This window comes from Carassius gibelio, chromosome A11 (assembly GCF_023724105.1).
Source record: "Carassius gibelio isolate Cgi1373 ecotype wild population from Czech Republic chromosome A11, carGib1.2-hapl.c, whole genome shotgun sequence".
NCBI classification, from domain to species: Eukaryota; Metazoa; Chordata; class Actinopteri; order Cypriniformes; family Cyprinidae; genus Carassius; species Carassius gibelio.
This window is the reverse complement of record NC_068381.1, coordinates 4532462-4538032: the sequence shown is the minus strand read 5'-3', so window position 1 is coordinate 4538032 and position 5571 is coordinate 4532462. Positions and strand designations below refer to the sequence as shown.

General features: G+C 43.3%; 1 long non-coding RNA gene across 1 annotated transcript; it reads right to left on the bottom strand.

The window, feature by feature from the left end:
- Positions 1 to 1578: 1578 nt before the first annotated feature.
- On the bottom strand, positions 1579 to 3907 carry LOC128022086 (uncharacterized). Its single transcript, XR_008185851.1, has 3 exons — positions 3305 to 3907; positions 2812 to 3046; positions 1579 to 2144 (listed from the first exon to the last, which is right to left on the bottom strand). It is a non-coding gene; the product is annotated as an uncharacterized LOC128022086 (long non-coding RNA).
- Positions 3908 to 5571: the final 1664 nt, after the last annotated feature.

Genomic DNA, 5571 nt, shown 5'->3' with positions numbered 1-5571 from the left:
ATTGCAGATCTCTAATTAGAAAAACACAGATGGAGGATTGAAAAACTTCTGGTTGAAGGTCAGAGATTGGTTTTTGTTCCTCATGAATGGTCTGTTTTTCCTTAAAACTTCACTCAACCCAATCATGCAGACTGAGTAATGGCAGCAAGGCCTCATGGGCCGCTTGGTCACGCACATTCAGACTGTGCTGTTTTTGCATGGAAACCACCAAGTGGTTCACTTGGTCACATCACTCCATCACCTGGCCCATCCAACCTCACTTATTTCAAGCTCTGCCCTCCACCCCCTCACAATAGAGTAAATGTTATACTATGTTATACCAGATCAAAAAAAAATCTACTATTTTCAGTATTAAATATAGATGGGCTGGCCGAGCATGTTGTGCTCCTGTGAAGCGTGTTTGTGTCTGCATACTTGAGCGTGTGAGCCAGTGGAAGTGGAGCAGTTCGTTTCATTAGCCGTGATGTTCATTCATTCATGAGAGAGCTTTTCACTCAGCCTCCACACCGCAAGACTTGGAGTCACGAAACGAGCTGCACATGCAAACGGGCTTGAATTCAGACACGCATACATTCACACTTCAGTTCATGACAACTTTCTGTTTCTGGAATTCACTGATATTGTTAGGCCAGAGCACAATCTGTCATTTTTGCTTGAGTGCTCATATGTTCTTATTATAATTACTATAAACATTTGTTTTTATAGAGATTAGACATTTAAAAAAATAATAAATAAATAAATAAATGAAGACACATACTAATTATTCACACTGTACAGACTATGTAAACAGGCTTCTTGTCACTTATTAGCTACCACAATTGTAATGTCTTTTCTGGAACAGGAAAAATGCTAAATTATTACCAGTGGTGGACAGAAACGAAGTAGCTTTACTTCGTTACTGTAGGCTACTTAAGTACATTTTTCAAGTATCTGTAGGCTACTTTACTGGAGTAGTTTTATTTTGAGTAACTTTTACTTTTACTTCACTACATTCCAAAGCATCAGATCGTACTTTTAACTTCACTACATTTCATAAAACATATCGTTACTCCCTTTAATATATCACGTGCTCCGAAGCGGTGTCTGATTCATCATGAACGAACTGAGTCTTTTCAAAATAAACTTTTAAATCGGATCGCGAATCGCACCAAACGATTCGTTTACGAATTAGAATGATCCGATTGCAGCTGTTCTGGAGTCGACCACTCACTGATTCAAATGAACCGTTTAGTGCGAGTCTACAGAAGTAAGAACCTGGAGATCTTGTGAGCGCCTGCGTGTGATGTTGCTAAAAGTAAGTTATTAATGTCGAAATTTAGGATTAATTATTGTAACTGAAATCATATTTTTTATTATTTATTTTATATATTTTATTTTGATAATTTAGAATTATTACTGAAATACAACCTTTTTTTGTTTCAAACAGTTGTCACAGGTCAGGAGGGCCAAGCTGGACTGCGCCCACCCCTAAACCAGGACCACCTCGAGGAGCGTATCAGAGGGAAGAGTCGGAGACAGAGAATAAATTTGACAAGTTTTATTTTGAAGTAAAAGCAAATTGGGAATCCTAACCTAAAATCTTCTTTGTTACCCTCAGGGCTTGAAGGTAAACAGTGCAGCGACCGGGGACTCTCCCGCCCTCTTCCTCTGTGCGGGCCCCGCAATAGATGGACAGATGGGTGGTCAAGTAGGTATTTCACAGGTGGGAATACAATCGGCAAGCCCGCAGTCTGGTAAGTCTCCCCTGGTAATTAAATACTTCCAAACTCCCTTCCCTTCTTCACAGATGCAGAATTTGGGACGGATGGATATCGGTCAGGTCCGTACACGGCAGATACACAGCCTTGAGGTGGGGATGTGTTTGGCAAGTGAGGGGTCCGGTAAGTCTCCTCCGGTAAGTATGTAATTCCAGCCTTCCTTCCTTCTTCCACAGGTACGGAATTTGAGGTGAATGATATCAGTCAAGTACGTATACGGCAGGTGCACGGTCTTACAGTAAGGTGGCTTCTCCTGACACCGTCAGAGTGGATATTCCAGACAAAGCGTGCCCATCTCACGTTCGTGACAAAGGACAGTCACCTCTCTCAGCACAGGTGGGCCACAAGGATGCAACAAACTCTAAGTCAACAGGCTGTGCAGGGTTTCTACTGAAACAGACAGAATGGATGCTTCAGACAAAGTATACAGTTCACATGCGTTGGAAGGAACGAACACTTCTCACAATACGGATGAATAGCAGGGATACAGCAGACTCGAAGTCAACAGGCTGAATGGGGCTTCCTCATACAGATGAATAGCAGGGATACAGCAGACTCGAAGTCAACAGGCTGAATGGGGCTTCTTCTGAGACAGACAGAATGGATGTTTCAGGCAAGTATACAGTTCACATGCATTGGAAGGAGCGAACACTTCTCACCATACAGTTGAATGGCAGGGATACAGCAGACTCGAAGTCAACAGGCTGAATGGGGCTTCTTCTGAGACAGACAGAATGGATGTTTCAGGCAAGTATACAGTTCACATGCATTGGAAGGAACGAACACTTCTCACAATACAGACGAATAGCAGGGATACAGCAGACTCGAAGTCAACAGGCCGAATGGGGCTCCTTCTGAGACGGACAGAATGGATGTTTCAGGCAAGTATACAGTTCACAGGCAGTGGAAGGAACGAACACTTCTCTCCATACAGTTGAATGGCAGGGATACGGCAGACTCGAAGTCAACAGGCTGAATGGGGCTTCTGAGACAGAATGGATGTTTCAGGCAAGTATACAGTTCACATGCATTGGAAGGAGCGAACACTTCTCACCATACAGTTGAATGGCAGGGATACAGCAGACTCGAAGTCAACAGGCTGAATGGGGCTTCTTCTGAGACAGACAGAATGGATGTTTCAGGCAAGTATACAATTCACATGTATTGGAAGGAGCGAACACCTCTCACCATACAGTTGAATGGCAGGAATACAGCAGACTCGAAGTCAACAGGTTGCACAGAGCTTTTCTGAGGCAGATAGTAAATATTTCAACAGGGCATCTCTTCTCCTATTAGCACAACAAAGGGGTTAATTCACATCCCAGATGATAAATCCTCAACATCCAGACAGTTGGAACAAATCAGTGTCGCAGGACTCTTACTATTGACAGTCAGCCCTCATGACACATAGAGAGTGCATGGCAAAAAGGAATGTAGCTTACACACACACACGACAATTCCACTTCAAACATATATTGTGGGGGAAAACATCAATTTTAGCCACTGCAAACTCACTTCACGACGTGCAATTTAAAGCCAGCACTCACATTCGGGTTTCTGTCCGAAGGGAAGGGGGAGGGCGCAATCCTCACTGCCACTGAGGATGTTCTGAGATGTTTTTCTTCACAGTCACAGGCAGAGTTCACATCACCATTTATAGAGGAGGGAGAGGTAAGAGATCGGTGATGAATCAATACAATCCACTCAGTGATATTTATGATCGTGATCCAAACACTCCAAACCACATCCAATTCAGTGTCAAACGTGTGCAATTACAAGACTCAGTTCTCAGTTACTCAGCTCCTCTCCAATGCAAACAGGGTAATTCACTCTCCTGCTGTTGTTCTCGAATCCCTCATCAAGCAACACTGTCCTCTTCATTCACCCGTCCTCCAGTAACTATTACCACCCAATAAAACGACTTTTCACAAGGGAGAAAAACCACACGCACCACCTCTCTCTCTTGCTTTTTATCCTCTCCACTGTTGATGAGGCCTCACGCAAACTCTGAGTAAATCCCCCACACCTGTTGCCAATCCATCATTTGGGGTTGTCACAACAACAAACGCACACACAGGCCTGGGAACAGGGTTACACTCAAAGCGTTCCCCCGGGAACACTGCTTCAGCGGGAATAAGTTCCACATGCCATTTGTCACACTGTGACACAGTTCATTGAACAATAATAAATGAAGTACTTGAAGCTGACAATGAAGTAAATGTATAATAATTAGCAAATATGATTAATTTAGCGCTGTAAACGCGCGTGTGAGGGGCGGAGACGCGCCGCAGAGTGTCAGATGCACATGAGGACCAAACACAGCAGAACTGTAGGAAACTTCACTCCTCTTGTTATTTCTCTTTTACTATAGCGATTTATTTTTAGATACCTGATCTGAGTCTTTCATAGAGTTGTAGAGTTAGAGTTATTAGAGAAATAGAGTTATTTTTACACTCTTTGGTCGAAGTTTTCAGATCGGCAATTCGGAGCATGTTCGCATGTTCGGAGCATTTCTCTCTGTTGATTCAGATCGGCACTTCGGAGCATGTTCGCGACTCCGTTGATTCAGATCGGCACTTCGGGGCATGTTCGCGACTCCGTTGATTCAGATCGGGACTTCGGAGCCTGTTCGCGACTCCGTTGATTCAGATCGGCACTTCGGAGCATGTTCGCGACTCCGTTGATTCAGATCGGCACTTCGGGGCATGTTCGCGACTCCGTTGATTCAGATCGGCACTTCGGGGCATGTTCGCGACTCCGTTGATTCAGATCGGGACTTCGGAGCCTGTTCGAGACTCCGTTGATTCAGATCGGCACTTCGGAGCATTCGCGACTCGGTTGATTCAGATCGGGACTTCGGAGCCTGTTCGCGACTCGGTTGATTCAGATCGGGACTTCGGAGACTGTTCGCGACTCGGTTGATTCAGATCGGGACTTCGGAGCATGTTTGAGATTTTTTTTTTTAATTCAGATCTCGAAGCAGAAGTGTTTGTCAAAGTTAATTGGTGATAAATACATATTTGGACTGTAGTGTCACAGATCGCAAGAGGCGAAGACTCAAGTGCAGGCAGATGGGAAGACTTTATTTATAGGTCACCAAAATAAACAAAAACACAATTGAAACCAGAGGAGCGTTCAAAGTTATGAGACATAGACCAGTGGTGGACAGTAATGGAGTAGCTTTACTTCGTTACTGTACTTAAGTATTTTTCAAGTATCTGTACTTTACTGGAGTACTTTTACTTCACTACATTCCAAAGCATAAGATCGTACTTTAACTTCGCTACATTTCATAAAACATATCGTTACTCCCTATAATATATCACGTGCTCCGACACGCAGAAGCGGTGTCTGATTCATCATGAACGAACTGAGTCTTTTCAAAATAAACATTAATCGGATCGCGAATCGCACCAAACGATTCGTTTACGAATTAGAATGATCCGATTGCAGTTGTTCTGGAGTCGACCACTCACTGATTCAAATGAACCGTTTAGTGCGAGTCTACGAAGTAAGAACCGGGAGATCTTGTGAGCGCCTGCGTCTGATGTTGCTAAAAGTAAGTTATTAATGTCGACATTTAGGATTAATTATTGTAACTGAAAATCATATTTAGGTCAAAATTGTCAGTTGTTTGGGAACTAAATCCGCTGTAAAGAGTGATCTGTTTAAGCCCACTGAAATGCTCCAGTGCAAACGATGCAGACACAGCGTCTCTGTGTTTTAGGTTAAAAAATAAAATAAAATAACCTTAAACTAACACAGATTAAATAAAATAACTCATGCATGTCCAAATTCCCCGCTGCCGTAATAT